Consider the following 23,794-nt stretch of genomic DNA (forward strand, 5'->3'; position numbering starts at 1 on the left):
TAAAAATGGGTTGCAGAGCATACGGCAGACATGATCAGATCCTGACCAGAAGCTTTACATTATCGTTGAAAAGAAAGGTGTACAATTAATGCATTCTACTGGTGCTAGCATATGCGGCAGAAACTTGCAGACTTACAAAGATGCTCGGAAGAAAGTTCAGGACCACGAAAAGAGCGATAGAACGAAGAATGTTATTCGTGGCGTTAAGATACAGGAAAAGAGTGGTGTGGATCAGAGAGCAAACGGGGATAGCCGATATTCTAACTGACATTAAGAGAAGAAAACGGAGCTGGCCAGGGCATGTAATTGGCACCCATTGTGTAACCATTAGGGTTACACAGTGGGTGCCAAGAGAAAAATTAAATTATGGTGTTTTACGTACCAGAACCACTTTCTGATTATGAGGCAGGCCGTAATGGAGGACTCCGGAAATTTCGACCACCTGGGGTTCTTTTACGTGCACCTAAATCTAAGTACACGGGTGTTTTCGCATTTCGCCTCATTGAAATGCGGCCGCCGTGGCTGGGATTCAATCCCACGACCTCGTGCTCAGCAGCCTAACCCCATAGCCACTAAGCAACCAAGGCGGATGGGTGCCAAGAGAAGGGAAGCGCATGTCGAGGACGGCAGAAGACTAGGTGGGCTGATGAAATTGAAATTCGCAGGGGCCAGTTGGAATCGGTTGGCGCAGGACATGGGTAACTGGAGATCGCAGGGAGGGGCCTTCTTCCTGCACTGGACACAAAAGAGACTGGCGAAGATGATGATGATAAATTAAATACTTAAGTCTGAATGTTGCACACGTAGTCATAATGAGTTGCACAATGGAAAATACGCGTGTCTGAGCAGTCAAATCAATTTTAGGTGACTTGCTCTACGGTGTTTTTTTTATTTTTCTCCGTTGTTGCGGTAATAGGTTCTCTTACATTAGGCTAAGAATATCATCAGTAGCCTACCTTGCGTATTTAAGTGACCATAGGCAATAACCGCCATATTGTTAACAATAAGTCCAACAGAAATTGGCGGAATAGACTATAGTGATAAACTAATAATGATGACGGCGTCTGTGGAGTTATAGTTGCTGAAGCGTGAGGCCAAATCGTATCAGCGTAAGTGTCCCAGCTAAGTTTCGTGCCAGACGTATCAAAACCGGTGATGGACGATGGTTTGATGCGTTGCGGTCTACGCAAACAATGACAGCGCGGCCGTTGCGCCCTATGCCTTACTGGCGACGGGCGAGAGCCTTGCCCTGAAATGTCCCGACGCGTGCGCCGTACGGACAGACAGGCCGATCCTCTCCGCCGCTTCGTGGGCCCGTTGGACCGCCCATAACTTTTCTTCGAGATTGGAGCTGCGTAGAATTGAATACCAGCGTGAATAAATGTTGCTTTCATCGCGGCGTAACGCGAGACACCTCCACAGCATGTGATCTAAGTTCGCTGAGTCATTGCCTAGTGCACATGCATTTGTTATCTGAATCTCGGGGTAAAAATTAAAAATTAAATTATGGGGTTTTACGTGCCAAAACCACTTTCTGATTATGAGGCACGCCGTAGTGGGGGACTCCGGAAATTTTGACCACCTCGGGTTCTTTATCGTGCACCTAAATCTAAGTACACGGGTGTTTTCGCATTTCGCCCCCATCGAAATGCGGCCGCCGTGGCCGAATCTCGGGGTAAGTACAGTGAAGAAGTAGTGGGTTTGGGTATACCCCGGTCTGTAGAAGCCTTATTGTTAGAGTCAAAGAGGGACCTTGAAGACATTATGATCGGCACATTTGGGTGGATCCTCCCGGTAGACCCCAATCCCATCATCATTGTGGGTGACCTTAACGTCGATTTGTCTCGTCCTGACGGAAATGGGTTCTTGGCGTTCCTCATGGCAAAGTTCGGCCTTCAATGCTACACCAAGACCACTGTCCCTACTACGCTTCATCGGTCGTGCATAGACCTAACGTTCGCTAAGAACGTCTTCAGTGTCGTCGCAGAGCCCATGGCCGTCTGTCATAGTGGCCATAAAGCCATAACTACTGCGGTCACGAGATAACGTAAATGCCAATATATATAACAACATGCACATTTGTGTTATATTGTTTTGTTGTTTTATTTTATTTACCGTTACCTTTATTTTATTGATTTTATTTACCTTGAGAGTTCCTTACTTTTTTATAAGACCGGCCAATATATATATATATATATATATATACATATATATATGTGTGTGTGTGTGTGCGCGCGCGCGCGCGCGCGTGTGTGTGTGTGTGTGTGTGTGTGTGTGTGTGTGTGTGTGTGTGTGTGTGTGTGTGTGTGTGTGTGTGTGTGTGTGTGTGTGTGTGTGTGTGTGTGTGTGTGTGTGTGTGTGTGTTAGCAAGTATTGGTCAATTAGGAATGTTAGGCGCATTTTTATAGAATGCAGTGTTAGAAGTCTTTAACTGCACTTTTTAATGAAACACAGGAAGAGAAAAAGGTCAGGATGGAAGGATAATTAGATTTTACCTAGTTTGTTACCCTATGCGTGTGGAAGGGATGTGGTAGTGAAGGAGAGAGAGAAGGTATTAGTGCAAATAGATCCCACGCACTAAGGCGCTCCATGCCTACAGTAATACTGTAGCACAATATCATTACCACGTAGCAGCACTGTCCTAGCGTATTACCGCGCTCTTGGTAAAGTTAGAGCTCGGTCACCTTTTCTGGTGAACAATAACCACCGGCAGGAATGAAAATAAACTATGCATGACATTTCATTTCTATTATTTGGGCCGTTCACAAATGCAATTTTTTTATGTCTAAGTGTTGCGCGTAAAGCAGCAGTCCGATCGTCTATCAGTTCGTAATTTTGCTGAAAGCACAATATATGTGAAAGGAAGTACACACAGGATATACATTCTTCTTTGCAGCGAAGATTGACGACGAGGTTTCTAGAGCATGGGCAATTAATAAATGCTCCGTACTGCGGGGTCATTGAGGTTTCCGCAGAACTATTACGTCAAACTCTTGCCTTTGCTTCGTGTTGCTGACAAATTTGACTTCGTTCTGCCATCTACTAGCCATCTGGTTAGCTCAAATGGTCGAGCGGCTACCCCGGAAAGGCGGTGGTCCCAGGTTCAAGTCCCGGACCAAGGCGTATTTTTCTTCAACTGCGAAGCTTTCCTTTCAAGGAACCCGTATGGGTGTCCATTGTAGCAATTACTATGATTGGGTGGATGTCTGATTTCCCCTTTATAAAGACTAGCTCATCTTTCGTCTGAACAGGCCTCGACATGGGCTGGCGCTTAAAGTGCAATATCGGGTTCTAACTGACACGAGAACAACGTTTTATCTCGGCCGAACTAATGCAAAAATACAAACTTTGCTGACAATTACATGACAAATCATACAATCATTCCACCTCGAGTCCCATCGTCGCCACCCTAACCACGTTATTGTTGCGTTTAATTAGTTGCAAACTGAAGGCTCCTCTCTATAAGGTCTATTGCGTTCGTGTGTTGCTTTACGTAAGAAACAAATCGGGTCGACAAGATGGGAGCTGGGCTGGTATGTTTTATAGTGCTCGTCGAAGATCTGTATATCGCTCCTAATCCTGATGCCCGTTCTTGTTAGGGCTGGTATTCAAGTCGACAGCCTGCCGACATGTGTAAAAATAACAAAGAGCATTTTAGGTTGTAGAAAGTTGTTTCACGTAAAGCCCTTGTCTTACCCGCATGCTATGTGGCATATCTTGGTGCATCCTGCAGGTCACTGCGGAGCTGCCGTCAACTGCTATCGCTCGTGGCTGTTTTACTGCCCTTAAATCTTATTACTGGTAGCATCTTCTAAACAGGTCTGTCGGGTCTACGCTGAAGCTTAGGTGAGTAGCACGTCTTGCGGTTAAGAGGTTAGCTTGGGTCAAGTATGAAAATCAAGGCCTTCTTATGCAAGGACACGTTATTTATTGTCATTTTCACAGTTGTGGCTTAACCAAGCTTTGTCAAGCTGTCTGCTATGACTTGCCCAGTTAGAACTTCGCCAGAATTAAAGAAACGCGACTAAGTGCCACTGGTCAATGCTTTCACACTTCGAGATGCTTCCCGAAGAATTAAGCACGTGTTTAATAATTTCCAAAACCTACGTATTAAACACACCCACGAAGGCGACAGTAGCTGTTCAATCTCCCCTTAATGTAAATAGTCCGCTGTAGCGACAAACGCTGGTTCCTTCCTGTGTTCCCCGGCACTGAAGCTTTCACACAAAACGGTTTACCATACGGCATCTGGGGTGTAATTAACTTCGTTCGCGGCTCAATATGAGCGCATCTTTCCTGGTAGAAAGAGCGCAGGTTATTGCACTCGGCGCGCTGTGCTTCCTTGAAATTAGGGCTGACAGCAAGTGACAGTGGCAGGACGACTCCGGAACTATTTTCGCGTCGCTTACTTATTGCAAGTGTGGACGATATGAAGCCAGGGTGTAATTTCTTTGAAGTCGAACTAAGAGAAATCATCTGCTAGCGAAATCGCATTCCAGTTTTCTACGAGAAAGACACGTCGTATAGATCATTGACACCAAAGATAGTGCAGGAAAACGATCTCCTCTCGCAGAAAATGAGAACTACATAGCTTTTGCTGCACTGAACTTTGACAGCGATTTTTTGCCGACTCCCTTCAGTAGCTGTCCTTAGGACAGGATTATATGACTAGTTCCGGTTAGGTACACATAAATAGCTTGAGGCATACGTACCCATACATGCTTCTTATCTGTTAAAGTTCAAGTAGAAACTTCTACCATACCGGAGAACCTGCCCCTCAAGAAAACGGGTGTTTCTGGACAAAGGACAAGTTGTGAAGAGCGCTACATGTACAATACTTAATTTATTTATTTTAATCATTATATTAATAGTGCAACCCTATATCGGTGCTGCAGAAGTAGTTCGATATGTTTAGTTAACAGAAACGACGGCAAAGGTGCAATTAGGCAAGCATAACCAAGTAATAGTAGCGATTCATATAGGCAAGTGAAGTAATGCAAAGAAATAAAGTTCGCAGATTTACCGCAGTGCGGAAGGTCCTGCAGACGCAAGTCCTTTGCCCGCACAGCACATGCTAATAAATGTCGAGTAAATGTTTATTGCGCAGATCCTACGTAATGTTGGATCTGGGTAAAATTTGGGAGAATGGCAAGGGTTGTTGTAGTCTACGCAGGTTTGTTCAAGTGGCAACACTTGAAGTATTGCCACGCCTGCTGTGTTTAAACGTCATATGTCAGCTTATTGGCGTGCTTCTGCTATTAGTTTGGCAGGCATGTTTATGCGAAGAAGTGCGACTTGACGTTGCTATACTGAATGTCATGTTGAGAAGGGTGAGGAGGGACCTATGTAGCCATGTATCTTAATATTCTGAAGTCCCCTTGTGAACACTTGATCAGTTGACGCACAAACATACAAGTAGTATCAACTATACAATACAGCACAAATACACTATGAGAAGAAGCCCAAAGAACGGGCTGTTCACGACTTCGGTATGACACATCAATGGCCAGTCCTCGACCTTACTATGCTGATCTATAACTGGGTGTTTCAGTGTTTCCATGGAAACGAGACGGCGGTCATTGTGCAGCTCTGCCATGCCCATCGTTTCACAGGTTCTCTCGCCCAGCTGGCTGAAAATATCATACTCGTTCCTCTTTTGCAGAGACGAGTAGTACATAGAATTAAATATTTCTTTAAGGAACGCTCAATCATTGTGTCAGGATTCCTGAAAGAAACTGTTGACCTCTGGTATTTTCATAGTCGCGCACTTGTTGGCGGCCATGCCGCCGAAGGTTATGGAAAGACAATTGAGAAATCTGATGCGAAGGAGTTTTATTATTATTGTGGTTGGGAAGGACGCCTGCTTGGTATACGCGCCAGATTTCAGTGGCTGCAAAATGGAAGACAGCTGGCTTCGCTTGTGGATTTATTTGCTGGAGTTTGTCGTAGTATATCTGCGGCACCTATACGCTGCTTGTCGTAGTCGTCCAAGAGGATTGCTTGCTGTGGATTATTTTCGGCAGAGCACATGTTGCGACACCTCGAAATTTGTCCGAAATGACGGCCCGCTCGGGTAGATAAAGATGTGACTTGCCTGCATGATATCTGTTACGACAGCGTCGAGATCTTCAGCGTCCTCCATTTTGTCGAACACAAGCTAAACGAATCATCCATGCCTTTGTCAAGAGCATCATTAACCGTAAGCTCATCATTTCTTTAACTCCTTACGGTTTCTTCAGCATTCACTTCCTAAGCGAATGGTGTCTGCACCGGCAGCCAGTGCAACTGACAATTCCGGGAATCAAAACGAAAACTGGAGCGCCATTGCAACCTTTGAATGAAGCAACTTTGGAACACGTTCACAGAGTGCACAGATTCTGGGAACATGTCTACACAGATGGTTCGGTAAAAATCGACAGCTAAGCTGCAGCAATCATGATCCCGGCAAAATCTGAAGAAATCAAATTAAAAATTTCACGTGCGACCACATCAATGGGGGCAGAGCTTGCGGCACTCCGTGTTGCACTTCATTTCATTAATCACGAACCACCACAACAATGAACAGTATTTAGTGACTCCAAGGCAGCCCTTCAGTACATACAAAGCCCAATGCGCCACAGACCCAATGAACAACTGGCCTCAGAAATTCAACAGATATATCATCGCTGCCATGAGAACGAACACGACATATTCTTTCAATGGCTTCCAGGAGATTGCACCATTAGCGGGAATGACGGTGCCGACGAAGCCGCCCGATCTGCGCATGAAAGTGGTCAACGAGTCTCCATTCCGCTTTCGCGAACAGACGCTGCGCATGGGCTTCGATTGATGTCCCGTGAATGCACTTTGCCCCTGTGGGACTCGAACGTTTTCACCACGTGTTGTTTGCATTTGTTGTCCCGGGATATACGGATGCATCTACCGCCTGGGTTACCCCGACTTGAACAGACCATGCTTTACCCTATGTGGCTAGGCGTTGCGTTTACGAAGTCATATGCCTTCCTCAATGGAATCCCCACGTGCTACACATGCCGCAGCGATGAGACGCCCGCACACATTTTCTGTTTATGCCCGCGATATTGCACACAGAGAGAAGCGGTGTGCAGAGTGCTTTGATTACTTGGACAGTCGTCCACTATCAGAACAAAGAGCTTTAGGTCAGTGCTCCAAAAGAACATCTGCGCTGAACGCCTTACTAGCGTTCCTAAGATACCTGCGGTCTACGGGCCTTCGCGATAGCCTTTAGGAACGCCGCTTCCTGCTGCTCTATAGTGTACGCGCTTTGTTTGTGCTAGCTGCACAAACCTAGCTGCACTGACCTAGCTGCAAGTAGCTGCGGAATCAATGTCAGTGCACAGCACAGGTGAATCGAAAGACGTCACAGCTACCAACCACAAGTTAGTTGCTACAAACCTAGGTGACTGTGCGCTTGCGAGAGCGTGAAACAAATTATGAAGAAACTTTTCTGGGAGTTGTGTAAGTAAGCTTAGGCGTTGTGCCACCTGCTTATTTCCACGCAGCCCGGTGTCATTATCAATGTTATGAAACTTGATCCGTGCAGCACAAATGAGAGCGCTGCGGAAACACAAACTGCTGCCGACGGCAGCGTAAGGTAAATTGATGACGCAAGCAAACTACTCCAGGTGGAGGCGTCAGGCGCGCTGATGACGTGCCGATCATTATGAGCCATTATCGCTCTTTAGCGACATGTCCATTGGCGTCGAACCATTATGAACAGTGATCAACCGCACTCCGGCGGCCGCTGTGTCATGGAGCGGCCGCGAAGGACGTATCTTGAAAGCGATCTGCGATGGCGACAGAGAGTGGTGACTGCTGATAGCCCATGTGTTCTACGTTCTTGCCGCTGAGACCGCGTTGGAGAGAGACACGTGTGCCCTTAATATCCTTTGCTTCTGAAGTCTCACCGGGCATATTTGGCGATATTTTGTAATTTCAATGTTGACCCCTCCTACGGGAGTAGTGGCATTGCTTTGCGAAAGGAGAATGTCGTACATCGTAAAATCCGCTGTCACATCTCGGCGTTCGAGAGAGGAAGGTGAGCGAGTTCTCGGGGAGGAAAAGCGTCGCTGGAGTGGACAGCTTAGATTAAAAAGTGTTGGAGGGCCACCATTTTGTTGGACGAAGAGGAATGAACACGGTAAAAATAGTCGTGAAGCAACGTTCATTGCTTCTAACGCTGCACAGACGCTTCCTAGAATGAGAGGCTGTCAGTGCTTATAAGGTCGCGTCCCGCCCCCTGAACGTTCGGCCCAAAGCAGACGCCATAGGAGCGTTGGAAGCAGCGAGATGTAACTGCCTGAGTGGCTCATTCTAAAGAATATTTTGACGCCGATTTTCTTGACCAACGCCTCCGAGATGGATTTGGGGACTACTCGTCGTGCGATCGAGACTACCGAGCAGTGTGTGTCACGTTTGGCATATAATAAAAGGTATACCTGCAACTATCGCTGTGGGACAACTGTCAGGCTATCCGGGAATTCTCATGCCGAGAGATTGCGTCGTGCGCATAGTCTAGTTGTACAATGCTTCCTATACACATTACTTAGTGTAACACCAGGAGCTCAAGAAACTCTATATGCCCGACCTAAATACTTCAGCAGATCCAAGGAGTTGGAATCTATATACAGTTAGCCTTTGTTTGACACACACACTCCCAACACACACACACACACACACACACACACACACACACACACACACACACACACACACACACACACACACACACACACACACACACACACACGCACACACACACACGCACACGCACACGCACACACACGCACGCACGCACGCACGCACACACACACACACACACACACACACAAGCGTGGGCACGCACAGATTATACCGAGCATTTATTTAAGTGGATTTGCTGATTACTAGCGACTACGACGGACGCTTGCAACGCATCATGGCTTCAGAGGCAGCATGCGCATACGTACGTATAGTGCAATTGTAATCCATTCTATCCGCAACAAGTGTTTGCTTCATCATTATCGTGCAGCCACGGATGCACGAAGGCGAGCTTTCAGGGTCATTGCCTGCATTCCCCACACGGCCGGCACCGCCGCTGCTGCGGATGGATGGATGGATGGATGGATGTTATGAGCCTCCCCTTTGGAACGGGGCGGTGGGTTCCGCCACCAAGCTCTTGCTAATATACTGCCTAATGTCCTACGTATGTTAAAGAAGAAAAAAAAAGAAAAAAAAAGAAATGCCATGAACTCCTACAACGAAATTTTCTAACCCCCTAATGCGAACTTTCCTTTTGTAAGTCTCCGTTTTTTTCTCCTTTCCCTACACTTCTTCCGACAATCTTCCAATCGCCTCTTACTAAGCTCTGTTGAGGACATGTTTACTTTTCCCCTGCTCTCGCTGAACCCAGGAACTTCAAGGAGGCCAGCGGCGCCTAAATTGACCACAGGGCTGATGTCTTCGCATTCTAATAAAACATGCTTCATTTTTTCACTAGCTTTACCCCAGCAAGCACACGCTTCTTCTTCCTTCTTATATTTCGCTTTATAGGTGCGTGTTCTAAGGTATACCGATAGCGCTTCGAAAAGTAATGAGCTTCCCTTCGAGTTACCATAAATTGTTTCTTTCCTGATTTCGTTTTTTCCTCTTGAGTAGTTACTCATGGCAGGTTTCTTTTCCATTGACGCCACCCATGAGATTATTTCAGCCTCTCTGATTTTCCGCTTGACGTTCTTTGTTGCTGTGTTGCCCACCCTACAGGCCGCCTACTTGTTGGGAAGCTTCCTTGTTCTTTTCCGGGGATGCGCGGAGGCGACAGCCGCCCGGCGGACGGTGCTGCAAGGAATCCAGCAACGATGACGCTCGCCTCCTGCGCTATGATCTGTTCCACACGTCTCTCATGGTCTCGAAAACACGGTGATATTCGAAAAAAAAAGCTTCGCATTTACTATGGTAACCTAGAATCGTGATTACAATTTGGTTCTCCAAGTGAAGGCATCATATACGGGGAAAGCTGATGGGGAATGCCTCATGGATAAAGAAGAACTAGCATGACATTCAGGGGATGCGTAGAGATGGCTACATTGGCTCCCTGTATAATTTCATAAAGGTGCAGCAAGACATCTCTCTCTTTCTGCGGCTGTGGGCATTCTCTCATTCATTTCTCCTGCCACGGCGAATATTCTTGCCAAACAAGAGAGCTCACATCCTCGTACTGCCATGAAAAACGGTATTTTGCTCCGTTATTCTGCTCCTCAACTTTAGGTTGGAAATATGTGCTGCGCTGTATTGCGTCACCGACATCCACTCGATATCCGTAAGATGGCCCTTCAGCTCACTAGGTGAGTGCGCGTTGCCTTGGTTCGTAATGCGGTCTCGCCCTATATGAGTAAGGCCATCTTTTATTTTCTCACAGACGAGTTACATTACTTTTTGCTTCATAGGCTAACCTCGGGCCCAGCAGCTGTAACAGCGGGGCTTTGACCGGGGGAGAGTCTGCTCCATGTTGGTAGGCGACAAGGTTAACCTCGTATTCACTAATGCAGCGCGGTACACTGACCTCCAGGTAAGGGCGCCCAGGGAAAGTGCAGTGCGGCAACAGATAGCAATGGCTGGGCACTTTTACGAGTGGGCGCACTTACGTACTCCCTGTAAAGAAGACGCAAAGAAAAGGCGCTTTGATATTTCTTTTATCTTGACCTTCTGTACAAGCGACGTATGTCTCTCTCTTTTTTTTTCGTGTGCTATCATAACTTGCCATAGCTTTTTGCCGTCTCGCTTTCTTTAGCTTTCAGCTGCCTCAGAATAGTACGTCGCATTCATGTTTTTAGATCTCTCGGTCTTTCGAATGGGCTTACCTCATTTACCGTCCTGGCAGTTAAACATGGACGCGGCTGGTGATAAGGCACCTGGAAAACTCCGTAGAGAGAACGGTTAGCCTATGCAAAAGCGTAAAGCAAAACACCACAAATAAAGAAGTTTCCATCCAAAAAACTTCCAAATTTGGTAACTATAATACATAAGTATATACATACATATACCTGTTCGTCCCATTCAATAAGCACCGGGAGCGGGATGAGTTTGGACCTATGGCGGCTCCATGCGCTAGCTGCGGCACGAATGGGATAGCATGTGGCGGCCGGGCCGGGCTCAGCAGGCGTTGCCGCCAGCTACGCTGATTTTATATATTCCGTCGTTTTTTACTCTGTTTCGCGTTGCCGAAATACCACGCGAAACAAATCTCATAAAACATGTTGCGTTTTTCAGTGCACGAACGGTTACAGAAACATGACTGAAGCTGGCTAGGCCATTAGCTTCAATCGTTTTTCATCGGGATCTCACCCGATGGAACGACTGAAAGACTGCATACGCGGGGCCTGCAGGCAACAGTACGTACAGTGTTCAGCAATTGAAACGTGATACTCCAAGCGCATGGTTGCCGGGGCTCGTCGCACCGACTGTAAGCGCTCGGGACACCGAGCTGACGCATCGTGATATGCGGTAAAGGCGGGAACATTTGTGGCACATTCTGGCTGCATATGGTCCCCCGGTGGTTACGTAGAGCTCACCTGTGGCGCAAAAAAAAAAAACAGAAACGACGATGGTAGCCGCGCCTTCCGAGTATTGCGTTTCAATTAGTGAGTACTGTACATTTCCGACGCTCCTTTGATGTGGTGTAGTAGTTCTAACATTAATAAAGGAGCCGTTCATAAGCAAGAGACTTGTGTCCCATGTAAATTGCCTGTCTTCGCATCCGCAGCTGTAACGGTTCCGGAGCTTAGGCTACGAAGACGAACGCTCTGATTTCTCGTCACTAGTTCACCGTTTTATTAGTGCATCAGAGTTCATTTTAGGATATATTTTCCTTCCTCGCGCTTCAAGGACATTAGGAACGACGAAGCATTGCAAAGCTGAAAAAATTGAATCGAACAGAGAACGGTAAATTACTGATACATATGCGATCGGCGAAGCAGCTCAAGAAACAAAAAGAGAAGGGAGACTTACGTCTGCTTTTTTATCCGTAATTTGAAGGCGCCGCTTTTGGGCGTTTAGCATCGGCGTCGACATAACCGAGCGAACAAGCACAGCGCAGGATGAAGGAGCAAACGCGAAGCGCAGCAGAGCATGAAAGACGGCAATAGCGAAGAGAGCGCAAGGAGGAAAGCGGAGAAGGAGAGTGCACCGAAACCATGAGGCGGAAAGCAGAGAAGAAGGTATGGGGAAAGCGTGCGATGAAAGTACCGCACAAGACAGGCTATACGGCGACTACCACTGCTAAAGGGGGTCACAGTTACGCACCGTTGTCTGTTCACCGATGTCACGCGAAGAGCGCATCCGCGGATACCATATAAGGAAACAACGTGCTGCATCAGCGGAGGTCTGTCTGCGGAGGCTGCTGTGAGTCGCATTCACTCGTCACCCACGTGGTGCCTCTCGCGATATCCCGATTAGCGGGGTATTTGCGCCACGCTTTGCTGCGTTTGCCGTTTGCCTAAGGAGACAGATTGTCGGAGTCAGTCAATATATCGCGAAATCAAAACACGTATATGTTTCGCATTAGGGAATATCATAATCGTAGGCTAGTTTTTTGCTTCACAAACTTGCGGTACAGCCTGCACCAAATCCGAGGGTGGTACATATCTCTCACAGCGTCTGCGTAGCATTCTATTACGAGTAAAAGACTGGGGAATGAGAGCCGACCCCGAAAGGCAGGATAACACAGCGTCTCACAGCGTTAGCTGCCAGGAGGCGAGAAGGGTACAAACTGACACGCTTCCGTACGTGACGCAGGAAAGTGATTCATTAAATCCTAGTGGCCGAATTGAAGTTAGAACGCACACAAGTGCTCCACGTCGTGTTATGTGGGATTTGACGTATACGTGCTACTCGTGTCAAAGAAGTGCCACACAGTCAAGCGCCTTGACAACAAAATGCTTAGGTCGTCCGAAATACTTCGTTATACAGGCCACCTCATTCTAAACGTCGCGCAGCGCACAGCGTTGGTTGTAGAGGCGTTCGACTGTAGTTGGCGTCGGTGGGTGAGAAGCATTCGTACGGTCTTGAACGTCACGCTGCCGTGCCTGCAGCGACAGAGGTTACACCCACCATCTACACTAGAAGTGACGATAAGCAGCATCCGAATACTACTATTGGAGCCGAAGATAGAAGCGCAAGTTAACATGTTATCGCTTATAACCACAGCAATCCCTCTGGCAAGCTTTGTAGTCTTCTGACAAATACTTTGCTGTTAAAAGCATTAAAACAAATTTAGAATAGGATTCGTGAACCGCGTCGGTAGCAGCGAAAGCCTTTTAGCTCAATATCTCCCGCGGAAAAACCTTAAAGTGCACAAAAGCTATGTTAAAGGTCTTATTTGTCAAGAACGCCCGTTTTGAGGGCCGAAAGAACCCACAACGTCGATGGCGACCTTCATTTGCGAGAAAAATTGCATTACGTCAATGTCACCTTGCCGGTGTCATGTTATTGTGATGCTTGTGGTGACGCAAGTTGTCCTCAAACAAGGTTTATTCAAAAGTGGCACACACCAAGCTGCCCCATGAATACATACCCACTGGCATGTATTTTACACTCGTTTCATACACCGTCGGAGAATATTTTGCTGCTCATCCTCTGTTTACATGATTAAGTACGTGACAATGTTAATGTGCACAGCAGAATATTATCTCGAATATGAGTGCTGGAACTCCACGTCTTAGCTTACCGCGTAAACTGGGGTTCATTTCCGGGGTTCATTTGCACCCCATTTTCATGCCCATTTGCACAAGTTTCTCTGCTTTGTATTGACACGTGTACTCGTTTACCTTTCTTGGCTTACCGCTTTTAGCCGTCTAACAAATTTTATTGCTCAGCGCAGGATGCGCCCACATGTATCGAAAGTTTCTCGAATGTTATTGATGATTGTACACGCTGTCTGTTGTCACCGAACCCTGTGTAATCTGATCGTTTGCCGCGATGCGAATTGTATATTACTTTCTGCAAGACACGCGGAAAGACACATTTCATAAGGCCAGAAGATGTAATATGAAATATAGGAGAATTGAGGATCTACGAAAAGATCGAACATAAGAAAATGGAAACATATGATGCGTCAGATAGCGGCATTATTTGATATTTTTATTCAAATACTGCGTAAGAAAGCGGAAGACGCAGTATAAAAATTCAGTACACCATTTGAGCTACCACAGCGCCGTTAAGAGCATCACGCGCTTGGTGCGATAACGTGGGTTCGTATTCCACCTGCGGTCACTTGCTTTGTCATCCACTTTCGTTTCCATTTATCTGTCATTGCTGTAGTTCAATTAATAACTGCACATAATTTCTCCTATGCTGTCCTTCGTGTAATTGTTTGTTGACTTCGTATGATACGACTAATAAAAATCGAGCCCCCTCGGTTTTCTTGTTCTCGTTCATATATAGATAAACATAATCTTGAGTAATCACATTATATATGCGACACGAATTCTGTAGTACTTTCTGGAAGGCACGCGGGCACGAAGGATTAGGCTGTAACCTTCGACGAGTCACGTAAAAAAGCCGACACACTTGACCCGCAGATCAGATTTAGACGACCAGCCGTGGTTGCTTAGTGACTATGGTGTTGAGCGGCTAAGGACGAGGTTGCGGGATTAAATCCCGGCCACGCGGCCTCTTTTCGATGGGAGCGAAATGCAAGAACACCCGTGTGCTTAGATTTAGGTGTAACTTATAGAACCCCAGGTGGTCCAAGTATCCGCAGCCTCCCACTATACGGCGTGCCTCATAATCAGATCATGGTTCAGGCACGTAAAATTGCATAATACAGTTTCTCATTTTCAGATTTCGACGATCGACGAGGGTGCTCGCCGCTGCTCTTGTGATGAGAGCAATTTGTTTTGGCGAGCGCAGGTTCGCCCAATAAACGCTTTGTTCCGTGACTTCCGCTGTGCCTCTACGGTTGTTCGCCGTCACTACAACGTGACAATATACAAATAGAAGCATCTATTTATACAAGAGAACCTCCATCGATGCGTAAATATAAAGGGGAGTCCTCTATATGAGCGTTTAAAATGAACTCAGAGGTAATACATGTTCATTATACTTACAACATCTTTTAAAACAGCTATTATTATGCATTGACATAAAAAAATCAGAATGAAGCAGTGTACACCATTTGGAAATGAAATTAATATGAACCGATATGACTTGTCCATGTAGACAAAGGCAACTAAGCTAGGTCTCAGAAATACGTAAAAGTGTAAAAGCAGATAAGGGGAGGAAAAAGAAATTTTCAAGTTGCATATTTAAATGTGTGGCAATGATAATTTAGCACTCTTTCGGCACAAAAGAAAGTCAATAGAATGCTGTTGTTAATATTAACAGCTCCAACCAGGTCAGCCAGGTCGCAAAAGCAACACATGGAATTTAGAGTGCGTAGTCTACTTCATTTGATAGAAGGAACGAGGAGAAAGTTTAACGAGAATGTACTAGCCATTAGAAATCGACGGAGAGGAAAGGTAGGGAAGTTAACAAGATATCAGTTACCGGTTTGTTACTCAGCACTCGGGTGGGCGAAATGGGACTTGGAAAGAGAAAAATAGTCACAGACAGAAAAAAAGGAATAGAAAAGGCAGGGAAGTAGGGGCATTCACACAGAAAGTGGACCGGTAGAAGCGCAGTAGCGTTTGTACGGCATTCTTCTCGTCGGCGACGCAGAACTTACAAAGCGTAAGCAGAATTTGGCGACCTCCCCAACCCTTTCGTGCATAAAGTTTAGTGCCTTGTATCTGCACAAAAATGCGCTGTTTGCAAAGTTAAGACATTTAATCGGTATAATATTGTAAATGTAGATCATCGGAAGCTTTCAAGCGATGAGATACAATTTAAAGCAAGAAAAATAAAATTATATAATAAGGAATGTATACCCTTAGAGATACGTAAGGCTCCTTATAAAACACATGCGGAAGCTTAAGCAGGAGACACACGGTATACATTCGGCGTCCGATCCGACGTGCGGCACTGGACGCTCCGGGATGCGGCATACGACGATTCGGGGCTCGCGGTATGTGCTTCAGAACGAGCGACATGCGCGTGACCTGAGCCAAGATGCAGTGCCCCAGCTTGTACGCGCGGATGACGTCATATCCACGTCAAGAAACGCAATATGAACAACTTTGCCCAACACTACTTCGCTTTACGCAAACACTGTCAACAAAGTTCTGCTCATGCGAGCGACAGAACACTTCACAATGGCGCGCTGTGGACTGACGGCACCGCTGACAGCCAGCGATAGGGCCGGTAGGCCTAGCTGGGCGGACGCCGTCGCTGGTGGCGCTCGCGATTCATTCCTTCCTGAACTAAGAGCGTTAATTTTTGCCAAAACGATTAAAACACCGTACACCTATTTCGCCCGTAATTAAATACACTTTGTTTGCTCGACGCAGTCGTTGCGAAGGGCAAACGTGCAGCCAAGTGAGCAGGCTTGCACGGACGGTCGGTGTGGGCAGACTGGCCGCGAAATGCCATCGCATCCCGGCTCGCGATCTCACAAGCAGCTTAGTACTAGTGTACTATAGGCTCCTGCTTTGCAGAACAGTCACATTTTCGAGATAATTTAATAAATTTCTAACTATTTCGTGTCAAAAATCTATTGTAGCCTGAAAAAAAAATTGTCAGTGACTTAGCTCGGCTATGCCAGGATACACGTAGCGAAAGCTAAGGCATGGCATGGTTAGCCTTGGTTAATCTTGATTGCAAGTCCAGGTTAGTCTGGTTGTCTAGCTATGCTGCGGCGTTTAGCCAGTCGTTCGGCGCGCTGTTCGTCTGTTTCCTGCGCGATTCGTTTCCTCTTCATCTCGTTCCGATATCGATTCCAGGCCTCCTCCTCCTTATCAGAATTGTCGCCGTCCATACTGCCGCCTCAACTGTGGTTGCGGCTCACGCGAGCTCTCCTTTTCAGTTCTCCGACATGTTATCGGACATGCGACGCAGCTGGCGAAGCGAGCTGAGGCGAACGCAACGACGAGGAATGCGGAGTGACGTCATGTGCCTTCTCGGAGCACCGTCACGGCGAAATCGCAAGTTCGCGGCCAGTAAAGCTTTCGCTTAAAAAAAAAAAAACAGGACGGCGAGAAACCGGCCTGCCGGCGCCGCCTCTGTGGAGGGAACGTCACACGTCAGCCGAGCTGTCATTGGCTGCGGCCAAACGACGGTGCTGTTGTCGGACGCGTCGGGCGGTGAAAACCTGCCCGGTCTGTCGCATGCAGGGCACCCGATCCGGCACTTCGGCACGGCAAAACAACTTGATTCCGGCTGCCGTTCCGGCGCGTCGGATGCAGGATCGGACATCGAATCGAACCGTGTATCTCTCGCTTTGTAGTAGGGGTGCCGAAATTGAAATTTATGCATCGGTCAACTTGACATTTGGGGTTTGGTGAACTTGATATTTGGATGTGGGCCAACTTAAATTAGGGGTGGCTGAACCTAAATTTGGGAGCGGGTAAGTTAAATTCGAGGGTTGGCCAACTTGAGCTTCCAGTGCGGGGCAACTTAAATATGGGGTTGCGCCAACTTACATTTGAGGCTGGGCCAAGATGAAATCTGGGGGCGGGCCAAGTTGAATGTAGGGTTAGGCTAACTTGAACTTTGGCAGCGGGCCATTTTGAACTTTGTGGATGCGCCAAGCTAAAATCTGTGGGCGGGCCAACATAAATTAGAGGGTGGGCCAAATTGAAATGTGGGGGTGGGCAAACTTACATTCAGGGGAGGGCCGACTTCAATTTCGCGGTGGGCCTACCCTGAACTTTCTTGTTTGCGCGAGAAAAATGTGGGGATGGATCAACTTAAAAGTTATCTGTGAGCCTACTGAAATTTGGGTGTCGGCCGACTTGGTAATTTGCGATGGCCCAATGCCCAAACGGACCGCTACTGAGCATTATTCGAGTTATGAACACCTCACGGGCAAGCGACCACGTTGACACGCTTAGCGCGTTTTGAATGGGCCTTACCGAGGCAAACGCAGTCAGAGCGTAGGCGAGAGCTTGCGGGACAAGAAACGCGCGCATCACACAGGCTCGCGAGAGCCCCCCCGAGGGTGCCATAGTAACGCGGCGATGCAGTCTCCCCCCATGCAACGCCTCACGCACTACTGTGGCAGCCGGTGTTCCCTTTCGACTGCTTCGCTCCGTCGTGGCGCGCTCTTCCCCGGCATTGCGGCTCAGTTGGTACGACTGCATTGAAGGGAAAACCTGACAATTGCCTACTAAAGACTAAGGATTCTTTGTCACCGGAAAGGCCACGGGTATGCGTGCCTAAGCTAGAAAAAGCAAGCAAGCAAAACTAAGCAAAATCGAAGTCGCGTCGGTGCCAAACAGTGCCTACACATTGGAAGAGAATTCTCAAAATTTATCTGCCTTTTTCTTCCTACATCGGTCAGTCGTCCAACTGGTCGAGCTCGACAGAGAGCGATTGTCTCTGTAGACTGTGCTGCGGGCAGTGGTGCAGCAGAGGATGTTTCCTCTTCACCGCAGTGGCCACAGGATGCGGTTTCGGCCATACATATGCTGGGACGCTATAACGTAAAGCTACTTCAAACTTTTCTATTCGAATTCGGCAATCAGCCCTCCGCGATTTGTCAAAAATTTTTTTGGGTCACCACCACTTCGCTTGCCTTTCACGCGAAGTCACGAAAACCACGATAGCTCCCCTTCTGACATGACGTGTACGCACTGATTATGAATGATAGAGCTGAACAAAATCAAACAAGTTATTTTTGATTGGACAGCTTTTCGCCATTAGCCCTCTGCTATTGGTAAAAAGTTTTCGGGCTGCACCCACTTCATCTGCCTGTCAGGCGACGTCACAAATGTTAACGCGACGTTCTTCGGTACCCATGAAGGCAGACTGAAATAGAAATATAGAAATACTACTTCATTGCGTATTCTTTCCCTTATATATATATATATATATGTATATGTATATATATGTATATGTATATGTATATATATACATATACGTATATGTTCTGTCAGCGAACATTATAAATTTTGTTGAAGGTTGTTACCGCAATTCCTAGAGATCGCCTATTCACAGCGGCGGACACTACTTGCCCAAAATTTTTAAATATATTTGACCAATTAACAAAATAATACTAATTAGCTCATTCAATAAATAATTTATGGCTCATATTGCAATTTACAATATCTAGCCGTGGAGTTCGGGAAACGGATCCACTTGGAACGAATTCGCAGGACGACAGCAGCTTCGAGATATAATTTTTAGGATTTTTCGGAGGAATGAATTGGCGTTCCAGTTACATTCTTAACGAAAAGAAAGACAAAAAAAGGTCCGAGAGGTAAAGAGCTTTCTCGTTGGTAACGGAGTTATTTGGCCCATTCCCCAGTACGCCATCCGCTCCACCCTGCTGGCGCTGAGCCGTGCTCCCGCATGGGTTGCAGAAAATAGCGCTAGCCTTTTCTCCTTCCCCACAAGAACCACTTCTCTCTCAACCGGTCAGGGAATGAGAGGCGTAAGAAAATGAAGTCGTTACGCGTTCTTTAGGTTAAGCATGCGTACTGAATTCATGTCCTGACGCCTTTTACACCCTAACTCCTTGACACTCGTCCTGGGGGAATGTGTCAAATATTTAAACACTACAAATCACGATGGGAGTGACCCAAGGAAGGCACCGTGAAGAACTCCATTACCAAGGAGTAAGCTCTTTGACCCTCAGCTCATTTCGTCATATCTTTTACACTTTTATTTGTGCCCTTTCTTTAGTCTCTCTCCTCTTATTTCTGTTTTTGTTCCTGTTGCATGTTTTCTTTTTCTAAATATGTATTTAGGGAGGCTATTGCTAGAATTCACTGTAGTATAGTGCAAATAAACCAAAGATAAGCGCCAAGTCGTGCCTCCTCTCTCTCTCTCTCTCTCTCTCTCTCTCTCTCTCTCTCTCTCTATATATATATATATATATATATATATAAGCAGCGACGGTACTAGTTAAAGAAAAAAATATATGGGGTGGTAAATGCTACTACATACCCAAAAGACACAGTTAAACGTTAGAACCGTGCCGTGCGTGACCGCATATCCCGGAGGGTCTACTGTGCACCTACTGGTGTCAGGAGTAAACGCCCGCACGTCCGTCGGCCAACAACACCCTATAGATCGCCTTGCGATAAACCGGGTCCAAGGAGAATCGCCATAATATGCATACAGCAGGCTTTAGTGGGTTGCTGAAGCACCCCTTAATAATAATAGTAGAAGTATACCTCGTTCCAAGGGTGGGGAAGTATATTCGTGGTTTGCGAATAGAAAAAATAAGCCACTCGGCTTTAAGAAAATCATGGTATATAAAATGAATCTTTTTAAACTACCCAAAGAAGGGAGGCAGTTGGACATTATGCCAGCATATGGTCACAGTTGTCGCGTAATAAAGTGCCTCTTTATTGGTTTATCTGGATAACTATTGTAGTCTGCAAGATTTCCACTGAAGCTCTGGGTTCGCAAAGTTCCAAAGAAGAGAATAATTTTGTTGCTTTCGAGACTAACACCACCTCATTTTATTGGTGGAGCACGAGTTTTTCTTCGTCAAATTTTCTTGCCTCTATTTCCACTATTACACTTGTAATCGAGAGCTATTCAAATAAATATTCTATTCACCATTCCATTTGCAATCTTCCGTGTCGCCTACTGTTTCTCTACGAACTACCAGCTTCTTCTTCATACATTCCATAACCATTCGCTAATCCAATACCGACGCTTTTATTTTTATTTTTTCTCTTTAGATCAACGCCTGGTGGCCGCACTGCAGCACTCTCTAACAACATAAACGTGGACGTCACCCAGTTCGTTGCGTTCTGGTGTTAGTCAGAGGTACATGTATATAAATTAGGTTATGAACCGCTGAGGCCTCCTTTCCCCCGCTTCATTCGGCTTACTGTACAAACATACTAGGTGCGTCCAAGCGTTAACTACATGAACCGACGATAATAAGACACTTGCGAAGGTTTCACGCCACTGGTTATCTCACTTTGCCTGGTTACCGCAGACACGCTTTGAAATGGACTACGAGTCAATACATTAACTAACATATGTGTGTTCTTAATCAAGTTCTGGCGAAACGAGGCGTCATCATGGAGTTGTGCTTATAGCGGGTTTCACGTGGGGTTAGCAGTTTTCCTTCAACGTTTGCAAAGTCCCAATTTTATTGTTAACTAAAGCCTGTAAAAAGGTAAATCAGGTTATTTTGCGTTTTCCACGAAGAAAATTAAGCTTATAAGCATACAGCAGAGCAGACTGCGAATCAGTTCTCTTGTAATTATTAAATCTAAAGTGGACTGCTCGGCGCTGAACGTCTTCTATCTTAATATGACAAATTCTGGGGTGTTACGTACCAGAACCACAATATGATTGCGAGGTGCGCCGTAGCGGCGAACTGCGGATTGCTTTTGACCACCCAGGGATCTTCAACATGCCCCCCAATGCACGATACTCTGGTGTTTTTTGCATTCCGCCCGCATTGGAATACGGCTGTGGTGGCCGGAATTCGATGCAGCGCACTCGGGCTCTGCCACGCAGCATTTTCTATTTTGCGAGGAATTTTATGAACTATAACCATACCAAACAACGGCAGCGTATTCTAGGTCCGGAGGAAATATAGAGGCATAGGGTATAAGTGTTAAATTGTAAGGTGTCTCCTGAAGTTCCTGGCAGACGAGACCAAGGCTTTTGCTTGACGATGAGGTGATCTAATTTATGTAATCCTCCATTTTAACTACTGAATGATTATGACACCAAACGCCTACATTTGTAAACTGCAACACCCGAACTATTTTAATGCTATACGAGAACACAAGAACATTATTATCTGCCGTGGTGGCTTAGCGGCTATGGTGTTCCGCTGCTATGTAGGTAGCGCGATGCAATCTCGGACACGGTGGCTGCATTTCAATGGGGGTGAATTGCAAAAACGCCCTTGTTTTGTGCATTGAAAGGCACGTTGAAAGTTCCTTGGTGTGCAGAATTATTCCGGAATCCTCCACTGTGGCGTTTCTCATTAATATTTATTTTGGCACGTACAACTCTAGAATTATTCAGAGCATTACTCTTGCTGGTAATGCATAAATGTACACTTCTTTTAACAATCATTATCATGCCATACACAGGGAAAGAAGAATAAATATTATATATAGGTACTGGTTAATACAAGTTGGTTTTCAATAGAGCAGAAATGTGTATACCGCATACAATCATCTGCGAACCGAGAAATGTGGATATCAGAATTCAAAGAAACTACAATATCGCTCACATGAATTAAAAATACACACCGTCCCAGCACACTTCCTTAGGGTACACCAGAATTAACTGAGGCGTGTTTTCAGCAGCCACCATCTATTGTGACGCATTGCTTTCGGTACATTTTTTTTAAATATGAGGTGATCAAATTTACATGTATTAACGCTACCCCCGTCGCTTTCAGTTTCATTAGCAGTTTTGGAAAAATACGTTTATCAAAACATTACTCAAATCTAGGATAATCGTATCTAACTGTCCACTTTGATTCGATACGGCATTGAAAACATCAGTTAGATGTTATGCACCTTTACCTAAGACCTTGTTGCGAAGAGGTGAATATATAGCGGATGTTTATTGAATAAAGTATGTAGGTAATGTTCTAACAGTTTGTAAAGAAAGCACGTGAAATACATAGCTTGGTAGTTTCCCACAGGTTTGTTGCTGCCTGCTTTTTTATAAGCAGGCATAACTCTGGCAAAAAGCCACTCAGATGGCAGCGATGCAGAAATAATTCATTCTCGAATAGGAGGAAAAGAAGAAAGGAAAGAGTGGGAGATCAACCAGAGGCACGTTCGGTTTGCTGCCCTCCGCGGGAATGGATGGCAACAATGAAGGGAGAGGGAGGGAAGAAGGTACTATCAATGCGAACACGTGAGGTTATCCAGCAGTTCACGCCTACAATCGGTCAGCCGGTCAATTTAATGAACCGCAACCATGCGCTTGGTGTCATGGTTAAAGAATGATCGCGTTCGATGTCATAACGATCACAAAAACACGACACGCCTTCGATCGTCCCTTCATTGTTGCATGAGTCGCAGATAGATGTGCGACATTCGAATGAGGAATGACTTGGATTTCGTAAAAGCGACCCCTCACCAAAGGTGGCACAGTAAAGTTATATCACGGGGGAAGAAGTGCGATGAAATTTACAGCTTTAACGAAGGATCAAGCCGGTCGAGACGACTATTCGAGACAATCTGGGAGTTCTGTGAAATGTATCAGAGGTATGGGAACTGTCTGCGTTTGTTTATAGGCTGACCGGGCGGCATCATCCGCAAGGTCATTACCGACGATGCCACAGTGCCCCGACAGCTACTGGCAGATGATGTCAGGCCCCTTCATGCAGGCTTAACGGAGGACCTTTCTTGTCTTACACACCAGTTGTTAAAGGGTCTTGCGTCGTTAGGCTGACTGCAGGCTTTGAAAGGCTGCTCTGAAGACACAAAAAAACGACCCACTTTCGAGGTTGTGCTTTTGCCCTATAATTAACAGTAGCACGTAGGTCGACAAGTTGTGTGGCCGTAGAGGCTGTAATGGACACCTGGTACTTGATTGTGACTTGTAAGACGCGGATTAGAAAATCGTTTGTGGAGCTGATTGCTGAGACAGATCGATTGGTGTAAATGGGCATTATTTCTTCATATGCCTTGTTCAGTAATGACAATGTCAACTCTCGTAGAACCACTGTTGAATGAAGGGACTTCTTCGTAATTGCCCGAAT

The sequence above is a fragment of the Dermacentor variabilis genome, chromosome 3, assembly GCF_050947875.1.
Source record: "Dermacentor variabilis isolate Ectoservices chromosome 3, ASM5094787v1, whole genome shotgun sequence".
In the NCBI taxonomy this organism is placed as follows: Eukaryota; Metazoa; Arthropoda; class Arachnida; order Ixodida; family Ixodidae; genus Dermacentor; species Dermacentor variabilis.